This window comes from Paramormyrops kingsleyae, chromosome 18 (genome assembly GCF_048594095.1).
Source record: "Paramormyrops kingsleyae isolate MSU_618 chromosome 18, PKINGS_0.4, whole genome shotgun sequence".
Classification (NCBI taxonomy): Eukaryota; Metazoa; Chordata; class Actinopteri; order Osteoglossiformes; family Mormyridae; genus Paramormyrops; species Paramormyrops kingsleyae.
This window is the reverse complement of record NC_132814.1, coordinates 2,903,638-2,923,195: the sequence shown is the minus strand read 5'-3', so window position 1 is coordinate 2,923,195 and position 19,558 is coordinate 2,903,638. Positions and strand designations below refer to the sequence as shown.

Below are 19,558 nucleotides of genomic sequence, written 5' to 3'. Positions count from 1 at the left end.
CTAAGCCGGGCCCAGTCTTCCTTTGACAGCAGCAGTGCAGCTCTGCTTGGGCAGAGCCTCCAAAAATACCATGAACTCATCGCTATCCCTCTCCACGGAAATCTTTAGTAAAAGGCGAAAGATTTATACGGGATGAAGAGAGACCCGAGTCGATATGGGGCCGCCGCCAAGCCCGTCGCCGTTAGCCGGGCCTGCGTGACGCCCCCGCTCGGAGTAGAATGCCCAGGGGCGTCGCAGCCGCCGTCCTCGGGGCCCCGACTCCTCCCTGTCCTCCTGTCCTCTCAAAAGACAGCAATCATTTTAACAAACATGAGGGGAAATTCAAAAGGCAAAGATGACATCATGCCTTACCTCAGCGCAGCTGTCCACCGCACAAACAGTGTGTCACCTTCCTTTAAAAAAAAAAAAAAAAAAAAAAAAAAAAAAAGAAAAACGGCGGGAAACGGGGGCCACGCACAGACAGGGCCCCCCCCCTCACAGCACTCAGTCTATTAGTCACTCACTCACTCACTCACTCACTCACTCACTCACTCAGTCAGTCAGTCAGTCAGTCAGTCAGTCAGTCAGTCAGTCAGTCAGTCAGTTCTGCCTTTCGACAACAGGGGGCAGTAGAGGTGCACCATTCCCGGAAGCACTGCAATACCGGGTCGATGCGTGGAGCGGACGGGGCAAGCCCCACTTCCGGCTCCCTGTTCCAAAAATCCGTTTAATATGTGGTCCCCTCCATGGGGGACGTATCAGATATTAAACTGATAAGAACAGATTTTTTTTTTTTTTTTTTTTTTTTTCCAATACTTTATTAAACAGTTCTGTACACCAATTAAAATCATACCAATACACAAAGCATATATACATCAATTAGCATCAATTAGCACTGTAATCAAAACATAATAAAACAGCCTTTTAGGTTCACAAATTAGTAAAAATATATATCCATAAATACTTTATAAAAGGCTAAAACATTCTCAACACACAGTGCTACTTATATATGCTATACAAAACAGAGCATTATTAAAACAACATTAAACAAAACCTCTCCAGAACTGCAAAAAGACACACAACTATAAAACCACCAATACGTTACAATAACAATTAAAACACAACTACAATTAAATGGCCATTTACAAAAATAAAATGTCACCATAAATGCCACCTATTAAAAACTAAAACCATTAAAAGAGGAACACACCCGCCGACCTCCAACCTCTACGCCAGGGTCAGGTTGAGACAGGGTCATACATATTTCCAAACACTTAAAATCAGCACCTCGGGAATAAAACATGGTCAATCACTTAATATACAGCACAACAAGTAAAATGTTAGATGTTAATAAATACAATGATTATTAATATTAATAAATAAGTGCTAAAAAAGATCAACCAAAACCATGCTTAATTGATTATGCACATGCTGTTAGTTAAAAACATTTTAATTAAAACACACGCACAAAAACAACAAAGCACACTCACCTAAAACCCGAAGTACCTCCTGTGTGCTTCAGAAAAGTGCGTCACGTCAACCCTGTAGAATGGAGCGTCACCACCTAAACGAAACGGGGCTAAAGCCAAAAGAGGCCCTTCCACCTCTCCTTGGCCTCGTGATAGCCCCGCTGGATGACGTCAGTCTCCATCCTGAAACCCAAGTCGGCCCGGATTTTACGGAATACCCCTTGTGCCTCCAGATGAACCCCTCTGCGGATGAGCGCGGTCCTGGCATTCCACAGCTCCCGCTTGGTAATGCTGACCAGCAGCCACATCCAGGGGCCGAAGGGGTTATGGAGGTTGGGGTCCCACCCCTTCAACACCTTGTCGTAGGTCAGACCGGGCTGCGGGTCCACACGTCCACACAGGCCCGCTACCAACCCCCAAACTCTCTGTGCATGCCCACAGTCCCAAAACACGTGCCTGATGGTCTCATCCTCACTGCACTCGGGCCTGGGGCAGCGGGGGTGTCTGGTCAGCTTATGCCTATGTAAGACGTCCCTGACTGGCAGCTTACCATGAAGGCACTGCCAGTTCAGGTCCTGCAGCCTGTGATCCAAACCCTTAGGCTGGATTCTCGCCCATGTGCCTTCCTCCAGGCCCAGCATGGCCCGAGTATCCCTATGACCAAGCAAAGCCCTGTAAAGCGCTCTATGCTTGGTCAAGGCCTCTGTCTTGACACCTGCCGGAAAAGACTTACTCCACTTGACAGCGTGGCTGTAGTGGGCCGGCAGGGTCTCAGCCTTGGGGCCGAGGTTAGTCCACGACGCCACCAGACGTCTCATGGGGAGAGCCAGCCACAGACGCACAAAGTGCTGATGGGGGTGCTCGAGGGGAGCTGCCAGGCGCGTGCAGAGCTGCGAGAAGAACAGGCAGTCAAGCTTGAGAGGAAAGTCAATAACATCCCTCCCCCCACTGTCCTTTCCGAGATACATCACTTCCCTACGCACGTACTCGTACCTGCCCCCCCAGACGAGGTTGAAAACGTCTCTCGTCAGGCCTCTGCGCATGAAGCGGGGCAAAGGGTACACATGTGCAAGGTAGAGCAGGGTGGGAAGAATATCCACTTTTAAGGCTAAGACCTTACCTTGGAAGGACAGGGACCTGGACTTCCACAGTCCGATCTTCCGCCTGGCGATCGCCAACCGCTCCTCCCAGTTCAAACGGGCGGCACCATCCGAAAGGAAGTTGACCCCCAACACTTTGAGAGGTCCGTCACAGAGGGTGAGACCCCCTGCGACGCCCTCCCTCGCCTTCCAGCTGCCGAAATACTTGGCCACCGACTTACTGAGGTTGAGCGTCGCGCCGGAGGCCCTACCGAACGCATGAACAAGGCTCATGGCATGACCGAGAGACTGATCCGAGCAGACGAAAAGGGTGGTGTCGTCTGCGTACTGGGTCAGTTTAACAGTTTTCCCCCGACTTCCTGGGATAAGAAGGCCATCGACCCCGGGGTGGGTGCGAATGGCGCACGCCAGTGGCTCTATATAGAGCGCGTAGAGGAGGGGGGAGAGGGGACATCCCTGCCTCACTCCACTCAGCTGGGGCACCAAGTCACTCAGGAAGCCATTGATAACAACATGGCTCCCAACTTCGTTATACAAAGTGTGTAACCACCCCAGGTAATTGGGTCCAAAGCCAAACTTACCCAATACTTGAAACAGGAAGCGGTGATCTACCCGGTCGAAGGCTTTCTCCTGGTCCAAGCTGACCAGCAGGAGAGGGAGGTTCCTGTCCTCCACCCAGGCGATGGCGTCGCGGATGAGATGGAGGTTCCACGTCGCCGATCGACCCGGTACTCCACACGTCTGATCGCTGTGAACCAGATGAGCCATGGCCTTCTTCAGGCGTTCTGTAAGGGTCTTTGCGATGAGCTTTGTGTCTACACAAAGCATGGTCAGGGGCCTCCAGTTGCCAAGGTCGGCACGATCACCCTTCTTGTGCAACAAAGAAAGAACCCCTGACCTCATGCTCCTAGTGAGCAAACCCCGGCGCTGAACGTCCTCTACAACCTGCAGTAATTCCGGCCCGAGGACATCCCAAAAAGTGGAATAAAATTCCACCGGGAGCCCATCAAGGCCCGGTACCTTGCGGCGGTTCATCTTGCCAAGCACTGCGGTCAGCTCGGCCAAGGTGATGGGGGCTTCTAAGCCGTCACGAATGTCACTGGGAAGGCAAGGTGAGGTGTTGTCTAGGAACCGCTCCCCTGCAACCGGGTCCGTGTCCCTAACCTTAAAAAGATTGTGATAAAACAATTTAGCAACCTCCAGCATGTCTGATGTTGTTGTTACCGTATCGCCGTTTAAGGCCCGGAGAGAGTCGAAGGTCTTCTCCTCCCGGGCTTCCCTGGCTCTCTGGAAAAAATGAGTATTGCACTTTTCATTGTTTTCCAAAAAGAACATTCTGTCGCGGAGCATTTGGGCCGAGGCAGCCTGTGCATGCAGGCGCCTCAGCTCACCCTTTATATCCAGCAGTCGCTCGTGGTCGATGGTGCCCCCGCTGTTGTGAGCGGCGTATTCATCCCGCAACCTTCTCTCCAGCTGCAGAATGGAGAATTTCTTCTCCATCCTGCGCTGCTTGCTGTACTGCATGGAGAAGGTTCGGATCCTATCCTTCACACTCTCCCACCATTCGGCCACGGAGGGGAAGGTAGGCTTGTCCTTCTGCCACTCGGAGAAGTGATCTAAAAAAAGGTGTCTAAAATCGCTCTCCTCCAGGATCTGCAGGTTCATTTTCCAATAGCCACCCCCATATTCAGGGGCGTCTATGGAAACAGTGGCCTCCACTGCCAAGTGGTCAGTGGGCCACTGTGGGGAGAGGGACACCTTTTTAAAAACAACGGGGGGTGAGGCTAAAATATAGTCGATGCGACTGCTGGCTCCGCGACTATTGTGCCAGGTGAAGCCCGGCATGCTGGGGTTGCATATCTTAAAACCATCAACAAGTTTAAAGGAACGAATAAAATGGCGAAAGTGCCCAGAGCTGACATCCTGTCTACCCTCCAACGAGATGTTAAAGTCCCCTCCTAAAATCAAGTGTCGATCTGTGACACAGAACGGGGACAACTCTTCAAAGAGAGTTATACGGGACGAGGCCTCCACTGGAGCGTAGACACATATGGCCCGGAGGCGCTGTCCCCTCCATGTGGCGTCCACCCCCAAAACCCTACCTTGAAGAACGGTAAACGATCTTACTTCTTCAAAGGCGCGGTCGCCAAAAAGGATCCCGACGCCTGAGGAGTGGACACCACCTACGCTCCAGTAGGATCTACCCCTCTTCCATTGTCGTGAAAAGAGAGCCTCGTCCCGCTGGTCCCGGAGGTGGACTTCCTGCAGAAAACAAATGCTGAAGGGAGAAGATGCCAGCTGATTAAAAACAGATGTGCGCTTTAAAACGTTCCTCAAACCCCTGACATTCAAGGTGACAATATTAAAATTGGCCATGAAATGTTAAAAAGGTAAAATACAATTACAACCAACACACTAAAATAATAAAAGCCAGCCATTAAAAACAATACCGCATTACTGCCCCCCCTCCTCAGTCAAACCCAAAAGGCCCCCCAGTTCCAGCCCCCCCAGGTACTCCTGTTCATTTGCTTTGTCCTGCACACTGCTGTACTCCTGGGGGGGCGCAGGGGACTGTCCCAAGTCCCACACCAGATGGGGGGCCCCCAATGTCGGGGAGGGGGGACTCTCTCGGCCTTGGTCCCCGGCCGCCACTGCTGGCAAGGTGGCAGCCGGAGGGCTGGATGCGTCGGGTTGTGCCTCCCTTCTGCTCTTCTTCCTCCTCCGGGGGGATGCGCCGCTCTTTCTCCTCCTGCTGCTGACACCTGGAGCCAGGACTGGAGACCCCTCCTGCATTGCAGTCGCTGTCGCTGGGGCCTCCTCCACCTCGGCCAGGGCATCTCCTCCTGCCCCCGCCGCCGACTGTTCCTGCCCGGACGTGGGGGCTTGCGCTCCCCCACCACTCTCCTTGCCGACAGCTCTGCTGCCTAACAGAGCGTCGGCGTATGACGTTTTCCGTTGGGGGCAGGAACGAGCCAGATGGTCCTCACCGTTGCAGTGGATGCAGCGACGGGGGCCCTTGCAGTCCCTGGCCATGTGCCCCGGCTCCAGGCAGTTGCGGCAGCGCAGGTTGGCGCATCCCTCCAGAGTATGTCCAAAGGTGTGACACTGTCGGCAGAAGGGAGGCTGTCCGGAATAAAACAAGTAAGCCTTATTGCCCTGTAGATTAAAATAGGCTGGGGGATGACTAAACCCGCCCGCCCCATTAGCGTCCGGGCGCAGGCGGGCCTGGAACTGGCGTCGACCAGTCCAGATCCCCAGCTCATCCCGGATGTCCTTGTGGCCAGGAAGGAGGTCCACATACTTGTTCAAGAACTGGCGGACGGCTTCGCCGGACACATGCGGGTTAAAACAATGTACCGTAATTACCCGCTTGTCGGGCCACCACAGCGGCTCGACGGTGTATCGTCCCAGGAGAGGGTGCTGGGCCCTCTCCTTGCTCCGCTCCAGGACCTTGGTGTAGCTCTCGTCGGTGGACAGGGTGACCTCGAAGAACTGGAAAGGTCCATTCCGCTGCACACACAGGATGTCCTCCATGCGCAGGCCCAGCTCCCCGAAGGCCACCTCCCGGATGAAGGCCAGGCGGTCGGGGAAGGTGCCTACCTCCCCTTCGGCCCTCCAGCAGAACCGGGCGGTATTACGCAGGCCACCGCCTGCTACCAGCCACGGCCCGCTGAAGGGCTTCCTCGCTGCTCCGCCGGCCGTCGACATCCGGGATGGTCCACCGACGTCGTTCCTGGAGCAGAGTCCTCCTGCCGCCGTGGTCCCGACGTCCGCCGTGGTCCGGCCGCCGTCCGCCAATCCGGGATGAGCCGAGGAATGCTAAACTATAAAAGCAACTAAAAAAATAAAAACACCAGTTCACCCGGCAGGGCGGCGGACAGGCCACCAGCCACTGCGGGATCCCCAGCCTAATAAAAACGAAAATAAAAGCAGGGATAAAAGGCTAAAAGGAAGGCACGGGTCGCCCCGTGGCAGCGGCGGTCAAGCCACCTACTGGTCACGCATTAGGGTCACCGTGCCTTCCTCTAAAAAACCCGACGCAGTCCGTTAAAAGCGATAAAAAGAGCGTAAAATCCACTTGATCTTAGCCAAAAGGCCGAGAAGCGATACCCACAAATTGCGCCCCGCCGGGCGCCGGCATGCGGGATGCCGACGGAGCTGGCGCGGCTCAGCCCTCACCAGCCCCTCTGGCAGGTGTCGCCCGGCGAGTCCACGCGTGATCCAGGGAGACCACAGCCGCGCCACCGGGCACCTAACGCCAGCCGCTAAGCCGGGCCCAGTCTTCCTTTGACAGCAGCAGTGCAGCTCTGCTTGGGCAGAGCCTCCAAAAATACCATGAACTCATCGCTATCCCTCTCCACGGAAATCTTTAGTAAAAGGCGAAAGATTTATACGGGATGAAGAGAGACCCGAGTCGATATGGGGCCGCCGCCAAGCCCGTCGCCGTTAGCCGGGCCTGCGTGACGCCCCCGCTCGGAGTAGAATGCCCAGGGGCGTCGCAGCCGCCGTCCTCGGGGCCCCGACTCCTCCCTGTCCTCCTGTCCTCTCAAAAGACAGCAATCATTTTAACAAACATGAGGGGAAATTCAAAAGGCAAAGATGACATCATGCCTTACCTCAGCGCAGCTGTCCACCGCACAAACAGTGTGTCACCTTCCTTTAAAAAATAAAAAAAAAAATAAAAAAAAAAAGAAAAACGGCGGGAAACGGGGGGCCACGCACAGACAGGGTCCCCCCCCCTCACAGCACTCAGTCTATTAGTCACTCACTCACTCACTCACTCACTCACTCACTCACTCAGTCAGTCAGTCAGTTCTGCCTTTCGACAACAGGGGGCAGTAGAGGTGCACCATTCCCGGAAGCACTGCAATACCGGGTCGATGCGTGGAGCGGACGGGGCAAGCCCCACTTCCGGCTCCCTGTTCCAAAAATCCGTTTAATATGTGGTCCCCTCCATGGGGGACGTATCAGATATTAAACTGATAAGAACAGATACTACACTTGATCTTAGCCAAAAGGCCGAGAAGCGATACCCACAAATTGCGCCCCGCCGGGCGCCGGCATGCGGGATGCCGACGGAGCTGGCGCGGCTCAGCCGTCACCAGCCCCTCTGGCAGGTGTCGCCCGGCGAGTCCACGCGTGATCCAGGGAGACCACAGCCGCGCCACCGGGCACCTAACGCCAGCCGCTAAGCCGGGCCCAGTCTTCCTTTGACAGCAGCAGTGCAGCTCTGCTTGGGCAGAGCCTCCAAAAATACCATGAACTCATCGCTATCCCTCTCCACGGAAATCTTTAGTAAAAGGCGAAAGATTTATACGGGATGAAGAGAGACCCGAGTCGATATGGGGCCGCCGCCAAGCCCGTCGCCGTTAGCCGGGCCTGCGTGACGCCCCCGCTCGGAGTAGAATGCCCAGGGGCGTCGCAGCCGCCGTCCTCGGGGCCCCGACTCCTCCCTGTCCTCCTGTCCTCTCAAAAGACAGCAATCATTTTAACAAACATGAGGGGAAATTCAAAAGGCAAAGATGACATCATGCCTTACCTCAGCGCAGCTGTCCACCGCACAAACAGTGTGTCACCTTCCTTTAAAAAAAAAAAAAAAAAAAAAAAAAAAAAAAGAAAAACGGCGGGAAACGGGGGCCACGCACAGACAGGGCCCCCCCCCTCACAGCACTCAGTCTATTAGTCACTCACTCACTCACTCACTCACTCACTCACTCACTCACTCAGTCAGTCAGTCAGTCAGTCAGTTCTGCCTTTCGACAACAGGGGGCAGTAGAGGTGCACCATTCCCGGAAGCACTGCAATACCGGGTCGATGCGTGGAGCGGACGGGGCAAGCCCCACTTCCGGCTCCCTGTTCCAAAAATCCGTTTAATATGTGGTCCCCTCCATGGGGGACGTATCAGATATTAAACTGATAAGAACAGATTTTTTTTTTTTTTTTTTTTAAATTCCAATACTTTATTTAACAGTTCTGCACACACATTAACACAAGCAATTTAAGACATTGAATAAAAACCACACTTTTAAAACATGGCATTGTCAACACGGAATATTAAAACAACCTCTTCCTGCAAAAACAGTACTCATCATAAAGCAACATAACAACAATGTAAAAGGTTGAAATTTTCCAAGTTATACACATCAATGCCTGTACAACCAAACGTTAATAATATATATTAAAATAGAATTAAACAAGCAAAATATGCAGAACTATATATAAACAATACAATCAACAATTAAAATTACAAACAAATAACCTTTAATTACATTAATATGGCCATTTATACAAATAAAATGTCACCTCAAATGCAAGTCATTAAAAAGTTAAAACCTTAAAAGAGGAACAGACCCGCAGACCTCAAACTTCAAACACAAGGGTCGGGTTAAAACAGGGTTATATACCATCCTCACACACCTAAAATCTGTGACTTCGGGCATAAAATACGGTTAATCACAAACACAAAGCACATCAAACAAGTTAAAATGTTAATAAATAATGTTAATATTAATAAACACGTGCTAAAAGTGATCAACCAGTAGTGCACAATAAGTTCTGTACATGCAATTATTTAAAAAAATAAATAAAATAAAATAAATAAATATTTGAAATACAACACACGCACAAAAACCAAGCACACTTACCTAAAACCCAAAGTACCTTCTGTGTGCTCCAGAAAGGTGCGTCATGTCCACCCTGTAGAATGGAGCGTCACCACCTAAACAACACGGGGCTAAAGCCAAAAGAGGCCCTTCCACCTCTCCTTGGCCTCGTGATAGCCCCGCTGGATGACGTCAGTCTCCATCCTGAAACCCAAGTCGGCCCGGATTTTACGGAATACCCCTTGTGCCTCCAGATGAACCCCTCTGCGGATGAGCGCGGTCCTGGCATTCCACAGCTCTCGCTTGGTAATGCTGACCAGCAGCCACATCCAGGGGCCGAAGGGGTTATGGAGCTTGGGGTCCCACCCCTTCAACACCTTGTCGTAGGTCAGACCGGGCTGCGGGTCCACACGTCCACACAGGCCCGCTACCAACCCCCAAACTCTCTGTGCATGCCCACAGTCCCAAAACACGTGCCTGATGGTCTCATCCTCGCTGCACTCGGGCCTGGGGCAGCGGGGGTGTCTGGTCAGCTTATGCCTATGTAAGACGTCCCTGACTGGCAGCTTACCATGAAGGCACTGCCAGTTCAGGTCCTGCAGCCTGTGATCCAAACCCTTAGGCTGGATTCTCGCCCATGTGCCTTCCTCCAGGCCCAGCATGGCCCGAGTATCCCTATGACCAAGCAAAGCACTGTAAAGCGCTCTATGCTTGGTCAAGGCCTCTGTCTTGACACCTGCCGGAAAAGACTTACTCCACTTGACAGCGTGGCTGTAGTGGGCCGGCAGGGTCTCAGCCTTGGGGCCGAGGTTGGTCCACGACGCCACCAGACGTCTCATGGGGAGAGCCAGCCACAGACGCACAAAGTGCTGATGGGGGTGCTCGAGGGGAGCTGCCAGGCGCGCGCAGAGCTGCGAGAAGAACAGGCAGTCAAGCTTGAGAGGAAAGTCAATGACATCCCTCCCCCCACTGTCCTTTCCGAGATACATCACTTCCCTACGCACGTACTCGTACCTGCCCCCCCAGACGAGGTTGAAAACGTCCTTCGTCAGGCCTCTGCGCATGAAGCGGGGCAAAGGGTACACATGTGCAAGGTAGAGCAGGGTGGGAAGAATATCCACTTTTAAGGCTAAGACCTTACCTTGGAAGGACAGGGACCTGGACTTCCACAGTCCGATCTTCCGCCTGGCGATCGCCAACCGCTCCTCCCAGTTCAAACGGGCGGCACCATCCGAAAGGAAGTTGACCCCCAACACTTTGAGAGGTCCGTCACAGAGGGTGAGACCCCCTGCGACGTCCTCCCTCGCCTTCCAGCTGCCGAAATACTTGGCCACCGACTTACTGAGGTTGAGCGTCGCGCCGGAGGCCCTACCGAACGCATGAACAAGGCTCATGGCATGACCGAGAGACTGATCAGAGCAGACGAAAAGGGTGGTGTCGTCCGCGTACTGGGTCAGCCTAACAGATTTCCCCCGGCTTCCTGGGATAAGAAGGCCATCGACCCCGGGGTGGGCGCGGATGGCGCACGCCAGTGGCTCTATATAGAGCGCGTAGAGGAGGGGGGAGAGGGGACATCCCTGCCTCACTCCACTCAGCTGGGGCACCAAGTCACTCAGGAAGCCATTGATAACAACATGGCTTCCAACTTCGTTATACAAAGTGTGTAACCACCCCAGATAATTGGGTCCAAAGCCAAACTTACCCAATACTTGAAACAGGAAGCGGTGATCTACCCGGTCAAAGGCTTTCTCCTGGTCCAAGCTGACCAGCAGGAGAGGGAGGTTCCTGTCCTCCACCCAGGCGATGGCGTCGCGGATGAGATGGAGATTCCACGTCGCCGATCGACCCGGTACTCCACACGTCTGATCGCTGTGAACCAGATGAGCCATGGCCTTCTTCAGGCGTTCTGTAAGGGTCTTTGCAATGAGCTTTGTGTCTACACAAAGCATGGTCAGGGGCCTCCAGTTGCCAAGGTCGGCACGATCGCCCTTCTTGTGCAACAAAGAAAGAACCCCTGACCTCATGCTCCTAGTGAGCAAACCCCGGCGCTGAACGTCCTCTACAACCTGCAGTAATTCCGGCCCGAGGACATCCCAAAAGGTGGAATAAAATTCCACCGGGAGCCCATCAAGGCCCGGTACCTTGCGGCGGTTCATCTTGCCAAGCACTGCGGTCAGCTCGGCCAAGGTGATGGGGGCTTCTAAGCCGTCACGAATGTCACTGGGAAGGCAAGGTGAGATGTTGTCTAGGAACCGCTCCCCTGCAACCGGGTCCGTGTCCCTAACCTTAAAAAGATTGTGATAAAACAATTTAGCAACCTCCAGCATGTCTGATGTTATTGTTACCGTTTCGCCGTTTAAGGCCCGGAGAGAGTCGAAGGTCTTCTCCTCCCGGGCTTCCCTGGCTCTCTGGAAAAAATGAGTATTGCACTTTTCATTGTTTTCCAAAAAGAACATTCTGTCGCGGAGCATTTGAGCCGAGGCAGCCTGTGCATGCAGGCGCCTCAGCTCACCCTTTATATCAAGCAGTCGCTCGTGGTCGATGGTGCCCCCGCTGTTGTGAGCGGCGTATTCATCCCGCAACCTTCTCTCCAGCTGCAGAATGGAGAATTTCTTCTCCATCCTGCGCTGCTTGCTGTACTGCATGGAGAAGGTTCGGATCCTGTCCTTCACACTCTCCCACCATTCGGCCACGGAGGGGAAGGTAGGCTTGTCCTTCTGCCACTCGGAGAAGTGATCTAAAAAAAGGTGTCTAAAATCGCTCTCCTCCAGGATCTGCAGGTTCATTTTCCAATAGCCACCCCCATATTCAGGGGCGTCTATGGAAACAGTGGCCTCCACTGCCAAGTGGTCAGTGGGCCACTGTGGGGAGAGGGACACCTTTTTAAAAACAACGGGGGGTGAGGCTAAAATATAGTCGATGCGACTGCTGGCTCCGCGACTATTGTGCCAGGTGAAGCCCGGCATGCTGGGGTTGCATATCTTAAAACCATCAACAAGTTTAAAGGAACGAATAAAATGGCGAAAGTGCCCAGAGCTGACATCCTGTCTACCCTCCAACGAGATGTTAAAGTCCCCTCCTAAAATCAAGTGTCGATCTGTGACACAGAACGGGGACAACTCTTCAAAGAGAGTTATACGGGACGAGGCCTCCACTGGAGCGTAGACACATATGGCCCGGAGGCGCTGTCCCCTCCATGTGGCGTCCACCCCCAAAACCCTACCTTGAAGAACGGTAAACGATCTTACTTCTTCAAAGGCGCGGTCGCCAAAAAGGATCCCGACGCCTGAGGAGTGGACACCACCTACGCTCCAGTAGGATCTACCCCTCTTCCATTGTCGTGAAAAGAGAGCCTCGTCCCGCTGGTCCCGGAGGTGGACTTCCTGCAGAAAACAAATGCTGAAGGGAGAAGATGCCAGCTGATTAAAAACAGATGTGCGCTTTAAAACGTTCCTCAAACCCCTGACATTCAAGGTGACAATATTAAAATTGGCCATGAAATGTTAAAAAGGTAAAATACAATTACAAACAACACACTAAAATAATAAAAGCCAGCCATTAAAAACAATACCGCATTACTGCCCCCCCTCCTCAGTCAAACCCAAAAGGCCCCCCAGTTCCAGCCCCCCCAGGTACTCCTGTTCATTTGCTTTGTCCTGCACACTGCTGTACTCCTGGGGGGGCGCAGGGGACTGTCCCAAGTCCCACACCAGATGGGGGGCCCCCAATGTCGGGGAGGGGGGACTCTCTCGGCCTTGGTCCCCGGCCGCCACTGCTGGCAAGGTGGCAGCCGGTGGGCTGGATGCGTCGGGTTGTGCCTCCCTTCTGCTCTTCTTCCTCCTCCGGGGGGATGCGCCGCTCTTTCTCCTCCTGCTGCTGACACCTGGAGCCAGGACTGGAGACCCCTCCTGCATTGCAGTCGCTGTCGCTGGGGCCTCCTCCACCTCGGCCAGGGCATCTCCTCCTGCCCCCGCCGCCGACTGTTCCTGCCCGGACGTGGGGGCTTGCGCTCCCCCACCACTCTCCTTGCCGACAGCTCTGCTGCCTAACAGAGCGTCGGCGTATGACGTTTTCCGTTGGGGGCAGGAACGAGCCAGATGGTCCTCACCGTTGCAGTGGATGCAGCGACGGGGGCCCTTGCAGTCCCTGGCCATGTGCCCCGGCTCCAGGCAGTTGCGGCAGCGCAGGTTGGCGCATCCCTCCAGAGTATGTCCAAAGGTGTGACACTGTCGGCAGAAGGGAGGCTGTCCGGAATAAAACAAGTAAGCCTTATTGCCCTGTAGATTAAAATAGGCTGGGGGATGACTAAAACCGCCCGCCCCATTAGCGTCCGGGCGCAGGCGGGCCTGGAACTGGCGTCGACCAGTCCAGATCCCCAGCTCATCCCGGATGTCCTTGTGGCCAGGAAGGAGGTCCACATACTTGTTCAAGAACTGGCGGACGGCTTCGCCGGACACATGCGGGTTAAAACAATGTACCGTAATTACCCGCTTGTCGGGCCACCACAGCGGCTCAACGGTGTATCGTCCCAGGAGAGGGTGCTGGGCCCTCTCCTTGCTCCGCTCCAGGACCTTGGTGTAGCTCTCGTCGGTGGACAGGGTGACCTCGAAGAACTGGAAAGGTCCATTCCGCTGCACACACAGGATGTCCTCCATGCGCAGGCCCAGCTCCCCGAAGGCCACCTCCCGGATGAAGGCCAGGCGGTCGGGGAAGGTGCCTACCTCCCCTTCGGCCCTCCAGCAGAACCGGGCGGTATTACGCAGGCCACCGCCTGCTACCAGCCACGGCCCGCTGAAGGGCTTCCTCGCAGCACCGCCGGCCGTCGCCATCCGGGATGGTCCACCGACGTCGTTCCTGGAGCAGAGTCCTCCTGCCGCCGTGGTCCCGACGTCCGCCGTGGTCCTGCTGCCGTCCGCCAATCCGGGATGAGCCGAGGAATGCTAAACTATTAAAAACACCTAAGAATAAAAAACACCAGTTCACCCAACAGGGCGGCGGGCAGGCCACCAGCCACTGCGGGATCCCCAGCCTAATAAAAACGAAAATAAAAGCAGGGATAAAAGGCTAAAAGGAAGGCACGGGTCGCCCCGTGGCAGCGGCGGTCAAGCCACCTACTGGTCACGCATTAGGGTCACCGTGCCTTCCTCTAAAAAACCCGACGCAGTCCTTTAAAAGCGATAAAAAGAGCGTAAAATCCACTTGATCTTAGCCAAAAGGCCGAGAAGCGATACCCACAAATTGCGCCCCGCCGGGCGCCGGCATGCGGGATGCCGACGGAGCTGGCGCGGCTCAGCCCTCACCAGCCCCTCTGGCAGGTGTCGCCCGGCGAGTCCACGCGTGATCCAGGGAGACCACAGCCGCGCCACCGGGCACCTAACGCCAGCCGCTAAGCCGGGCCCAGTCTTCCTTTGACAGCAGCAGTGCAGCTCTGCTTGGGCAGAGCCTCCAAAAATACCATGAACTCATCGCTATCCCTCTCCACGGAAATCTTTAGTAAAAGGCGAAAGATTTATACGGGATGAAGAGAGACCCGAGTCGATATGGGGCCGCCGCCAAGCCCGTCGCCGTTAGCCGGGCCTGCGTGACGCCCCCGCTCGGAGTAGAATGCCCAGGGGCGTCGCAGCCGCCGTCCTCGGGGCCCCGACTCCTCCCTGTCCTCCTGTCCTCTCAAAAGACAGCAATCATTTTAACAAACATGAGGGGAAATTCAAAAGGCAAAGATGACATCATGCCTTACCTCAGCGCAGCTGTCCACCGCACAAACAGTGTGTCACCTTCCTTTAAAAAAAAAAAAAAAAAAAAAAAAAAAAAAAGAAAAACGGCGGGAAACGGGGGCCACGCACAGACAGGGCCCCCCCCCTCACAGCACTCAGTCTATTAGTCACTCACTCACTCACTCACTCACTCACTCACTCACTCAGTCAGTCAGTCAGTCAGTCAGTCAGTCAGTCAGTCAGTTCTGCCTTTCGACAACAGGGGGCAGTAGAGGTGCACCATTCCCGGAAGCACTGCAATACCGGGTCGATGCGTGGAGCGGACGGGGCAAGCCCCACTTCCGGCTCCCTGTTCCAAAAATCCGTTTAATATGTGGTCCCCTCCATGGGGGACGTATCAGATATTAAACTGATAAGAACAGATACTACACTTGATCTTAGCCAAAAGGCCGAGAAGCGATACCCACAAATTGCGCCCCGCCGGGCGCCGGCATGCGGGATGCCGACGGAGCTGGCGCGGCTCAGCCCTCACCAGCCCCTCTGGCAGGTGTCGCCCGGCGAGTCCACGCGTGATCCAGGGAGACCACAGCCGCGCCACCGGGCACCTAACGCCAGCCGCTAAGCCGGGCCCAGTCTTCCTTTGACAGCAGCAGTGCAGCTCTGCTTGGGCAGAGCCTCCAAAAATACCATGAACTCATCGCTATCCCTCTCCACGGAAATCTTTAGTAAAAGGCGAAAGATTTATACGGGATGAAGAGAGACCCGAGTCGATATGGGGCCGCCGCCAAGCCCGTCGCCGTTAGCCGGGCCTGCGTGACGCCCCCGCTCGGAGTAGAATGCCCAGGGGCGTCGCAGCCGCCGTCCTCGGGGCCCCGACTCCTCCCTGTCCTCCTGTCCTCTCAAAAGACAGCAATCATTTTAACAAACATGAGGGGAAATTCAAAAGGCAAAGATGACATCATGCCTTACCTCAGCGCAGCTGTCCACCGCACAAACAGTGTGTCACCTTCCTTTAAAAAAAAAAAAAAAAAAAAAAAAAAGAAAAACGGCGGGAAACGGGGGCCACGCACAGACAGGGCCCCCCCCCTCACAGCACTCAGTCTATTAGTCACTCACTCACTCACTCACTCACTCACTCACTCACTCACTCACTCAGTCAGTCAGTCAGTCAGTCAGTCAGTCAGTTCTGCCTTTCGACAACAGGGGGCAGTAGAGGTGCACCATTCCCGGAAGCACTGCAATACCGGGTCGATGCGTGGAGCGGACGGGGCAAGCCCCACTTCCGGCTCCCTGTTCCAAAAATCCGTTTAATATGTGGTCCCCTCCATGGGGGACGTATCAGATATTAAACTGATAAGAACAGATACTACACTTGATCTTAGCCAAAAGGCCGAGAAGCGATACCCACAAATTGCGCCCCGCCGGGCGCCGGCATGCGGGATGCCGACGGAGCTGGCGCGGCTCAGCCCTCACCAGCCCCTCTGGCAGGTGTCGCCCGGCGAGTCCACGCGTGATCCAGGGAGACCACAGCCGCGCCACCGGGCACCTAACGCCAGCCGCTAAGCCGGGCCCAGTCTTCCTTTGACAGCAGCAGTGCAGCTCTGCTTGGGCAGAGCCTCCAAAAATACCATGAACTCATCGCTATCCCTCTCCACGGAAATCTTTAGTAAAAGGCGAAAGATTTATACGGGATGAAGAGAGACCCGAGTCGATATGGGGCCGCCGCCAAGCCCGTCGCCGTTAGCCGGGCCTGCGTGACGCCCCCGCTCGGAGTAGAATGCCCAGGGGCGTCGCAGCCGCCGTCCTCGGGGCCCCGACTCCTCCCTGTCCTCCTGTCCTCTCAAAAGACAGCAATCATTTTAACAAACATGAGGGGAAATTCAAAAGGCAAAGATGACATCATGCCTTACCTCAGCGCAGCTGTCCACCGCACAAACAGTGTGTCACCTTCCTTTAAAAAAAAAAAAAAAAAAAAAAAAAAGAAAAACGGCGGGAAACGGGGGCCACGCACAGACAGGGCCCCCCCCCTCACAGCACTGAGTCTATTAGTCACTCACTCACTCACTCACTCACTCAGTCAGTCAGTCAGTCAGTCAGTCAGTTCTGCCTTTCGACAACAGGGGGCAGTAGAGGTGCACCATTCCCGGAAGCACTGCAATACCGGGTCGATGCGTGGAGCGGACGGGGCAAGCCCCACTTCCGGCTCCCTGTTCCAAAAATCCGTTTAATATGTGGTCCCCTCCATGGGGGACGTATCAGATATTAAACTGATAAGAACAGATACTACACTTGATCTTAGCCAAAAGGCCGAGAAGCGATACCCACAAATTGCGCCCCGCCGGGCGCCGGCATGCGGGATGCCGACGGAGCTGGCGCGGCTCAGCCGTCACCAGCCCCTCTGGCAGGTGTCGCCCGGCGAGTCCACGCGTGATCCAGGGAGACCACAGCCGCGCCACCGGGCACCTAACGCCAGCCGCTAAGCCGGGCCCAGTCTTCCTTTGACAGCAGCAGTGCAGCTCTGCTTGGGCAGAGCCTCCAAAAATACCATGAACTCATCGCTATCCCTCTCCACGGAAATCTTTAGTAAAAGGCGAAAGATTTATACGGGATGAAGAGAGACCCGAGTCGATATGGGGCCGCCGCCAAGCCCGTCGCCGTTAGCCGGGCCTGCGTGACGCCCCCGCTCGGAGTAGAATGCCCAGGGGCGTCGCAGCCGCCGTCCTCGGGGCCCCGACTCCTCCCTGTCCTCCTGTCCTCTCAAAAGACAGCAATCATTTTAACAAACATGAGGGGAAATTCAAAAGGCAAAGATGACATCATGCCTTACCTCAGCGCAGCTGTCCACCGCACAAACAGTGTGTCACCTTCCTTTAAAAAAAAAAAAAAAAAAAAAAAAAAAAAGAAAAACGGCGGGAAACGGGGGCCACGCACAGACAGGGCCCCCCCCCTCACAGCACTCAGTCAGTCAGTCAGTCAGTCAGTCAGTCAGTCAGTCAGTCAGTTCTGCCTTTCGACAACAGGGGGCAGTAGAGGTGCACCATTCCCGGAAGCACTGCAATACCGGGTCGATGCGTGGAGCGGACGGGGCAAGCCCCACTTCCGGCTCCCTGTTCCAAAAATCCGTTTAATATGTGGTCCCCTCCATGGGGGACGTATCAGATATTAAACTGATAAGAACAGATTTTTTTTTTTTTTTTTTTTTTTCCAATACTTTATTAAACAGTTCTGTACAACAATTAAAATCATACCAATACACAAAGCATATATACATCAATTAGCATCAATTAGCACTGTAATCAAAACATAATAAAACAGCCTTTTAGGTTCACAAATTAGTAAAAATATATATCCATAAATACTTTATAAAAGGCTAAAACATTCTCAACACACAGTGCTACTTATATATGCTATACAAAACAGAGCATTATTAAAACAACATTAAACAAAACCTCTCCAGAACTGCAAAAAGACACACAACTATAAAACCACCAATACGTTACAATAACAATTAAAACACAACTACAATTAAATGGCCATTTACAAAAATAAAATGTCACCATAAATGCCACCTATTAAAAACTAAAACCATTAAAAGAGGAACACACCCGCCGACCTCCAACCTCTACGCCAGGGTCAGGTTGAGACAGGGTCATACATATTTCCAAACACTTAAAATCAGCACCTCGGGAATAAAACATGGTCAATCACTTAATATACAGCACAACAAGTAAAATGTTAGATGTTAATAAATACAATGATTATTAATATTAATAAATAAGTGCTAAAAAAGATCAACCAAAACCATGCTTAATTGATTATGCACATGCTGTTAGTTAAAAACATTTTAATTAAAACACACGCACAAAAACAACAAAGCACACTCACCTAAAACCCGAAGTACCTCCTGTGTGCTTCAGAAAAGTGCGTCACGTCAACCCTGTAGAATGGAGCGTCACCACCTAAACGAAACGGGGCTAAAGCCAAAAGAGGCCCTTCCACCTCTCCTTGGCCTCGTGATAGCCCCGCTGGATGACGTCAGTCTCCATCCTGAAACCCAAGTCGGCCCGGATTTTACGGAATACCCCTTGTGCCTCCAGATGAACCCCTCTGCGGATGAGCGCGGTCCTGGCATTCCACAGCTCCCGCTTGGTAATGCTGACCAGCAGCCACATCCAGGGGCCGAAGGGGTTATGGAGGTTGGGGTCCCACCCCTTCAACACCTTGTCGTAGGTCAGACCGGGCTGCGGGTCCACACGTCCACACAGGCCCGCTACCAACCCCCAAACTCTCTGTGCATGCCCACAGTCCCAAAACACGTGCCTGATGGTCTCATCCTCACTGCACTCGGGCCTGGGGCAGCGGGGGTGTCTGGTCAGCTTATGCCTATGTAAGACGTCCCTGACTGGCAGCTTACCATGAAGGCACTGCCAGTTCAGGTCCTGCAGCCTGTGATCCAAACCCTTAGGCTGGATTCTCGCCCATGTGCCTTCCTCCAGGCCCAGCATGGCCCGAGTATCCCTATGACCAAGCAAAGCCCTGTAAAGCGCTCTATGCTTGGTCAAGGCCTCTGTCTTGACACCTGCCGGAAAAGACTTACTCCACTTGACAGCGTGGCTGTAGTGGGCCGGCAGGGTCTCAGCCTTGGGGCCGAGGTTGGTCCACGACGCCACCAGACGTCTCATGGGGAGAGCCAG

The 19,558-nt window shown here is 53.9% G+C and overlaps 13 non-coding genes and 1 pseudogene across 13 annotated transcripts; all 14 read right to left on the bottom strand.

Annotated features, from left to right (window-relative positions):
- Nucleotides 1-38: 38 nt before the first annotated feature.
- LOC140580236 (U5 spliceosomal RNA) lies at nt 39-152 on the bottom strand. The gene has a single exon (XR_011983996.1). It is a non-coding gene; the product is annotated as a U5 spliceosomal RNA (small nuclear RNA).
- Nucleotides 153-609: 457 nt separating this feature from the next.
- Nucleotides 610-811, bottom strand: LOC140579901 (U2 spliceosomal RNA; annotated as a pseudogene).
- A 6,040-nt stretch (nt 812-6,851) lies between these two features.
- Nucleotides 6,852-6,965, bottom strand: LOC140580234 (U5 spliceosomal RNA). The gene has a single exon (XR_011983995.1). It is a non-coding gene; the product is annotated as a U5 spliceosomal RNA (small nuclear RNA).
- A 422-nt stretch (nt 6,966-7,387) lies between these two features.
- Nucleotides 7,388-7,579, bottom strand: LOC140579869 (U2 spliceosomal RNA). The gene has a single exon (XR_011983714.1). It is a non-coding gene; the product is annotated as a U2 spliceosomal RNA (small nuclear RNA).
- A 195-nt stretch (nt 7,580-7,774) lies between these two features.
- Nucleotides 7,775-7,888, bottom strand: LOC140580233 (U5 spliceosomal RNA). Its single transcript, XR_011983994.1, has one exon. It is a non-coding gene; the product is annotated as a U5 spliceosomal RNA (small nuclear RNA).
- Nucleotides 7,889-8,321: 433 nt separating this feature from the next.
- On the bottom strand, nt 8,322-8,505 carry LOC140579913 (U2 spliceosomal RNA). The gene has a single exon (XR_011983740.1). It is a non-coding gene; the product is annotated as a U2 spliceosomal RNA (small nuclear RNA).
- A 6,069-nt stretch (nt 8,506-14,574) lies between these two features.
- Nucleotides 14,575-14,688, bottom strand: LOC140580232 (U5 spliceosomal RNA). The gene has a single exon (XR_011983993.1). It is a non-coding gene; the product is annotated as a U5 spliceosomal RNA (small nuclear RNA).
- Nucleotides 14,689-15,133: 445 nt separating this feature from the next.
- LOC140579866 (U2 spliceosomal RNA) lies at nt 15,134-15,325 on the bottom strand. Its single transcript, XR_011983712.1, has one exon. It is a non-coding gene; the product is annotated as a U2 spliceosomal RNA (small nuclear RNA).
- Nucleotides 15,326-15,520: 195 nt separating this feature from the next.
- On the bottom strand, nt 15,521-15,634 carry LOC140580231 (U5 spliceosomal RNA). The gene has a single exon (XR_011983992.1). It is a non-coding gene; the product is annotated as a U5 spliceosomal RNA (small nuclear RNA).
- Nucleotides 15,635-16,074: 440 nt separating this feature from the next.
- On the bottom strand, nt 16,075-16,266 carry LOC140579865 (U2 spliceosomal RNA). The gene has a single exon (XR_011983711.1). It is a non-coding gene; the product is annotated as a U2 spliceosomal RNA (small nuclear RNA).
- Nucleotides 16,267-16,461: 195 nt separating this feature from the next.
- LOC140580230 (U5 spliceosomal RNA) lies at nt 16,462-16,575 on the bottom strand. The gene has a single exon (XR_011983991.1). It is a non-coding gene; the product is annotated as a U5 spliceosomal RNA (small nuclear RNA).
- A 416-nt stretch (nt 16,576-16,991) lies between these two features.
- Nucleotides 16,992-17,183, bottom strand: LOC140579864 (U2 spliceosomal RNA). The gene has a single exon (XR_011983710.1). It is a non-coding gene; the product is annotated as a U2 spliceosomal RNA (small nuclear RNA).
- Nucleotides 17,184-17,378: 195 nt separating this feature from the next.
- Nucleotides 17,379-17,492, bottom strand: LOC140580229 (U5 spliceosomal RNA). Its single transcript, XR_011983990.1, has one exon. It is a non-coding gene; the product is annotated as a U5 spliceosomal RNA (small nuclear RNA).
- A 399-nt stretch (nt 17,493-17,891) lies between these two features.
- LOC140579897 (U2 spliceosomal RNA) lies at nt 17,892-18,091 on the bottom strand. The gene has a single exon (XR_011983735.1). It is a non-coding gene; the product is annotated as a U2 spliceosomal RNA (small nuclear RNA).
- Between the last annotated feature and the right edge of the window lie 1,467 nt (nt 18,092-19,558).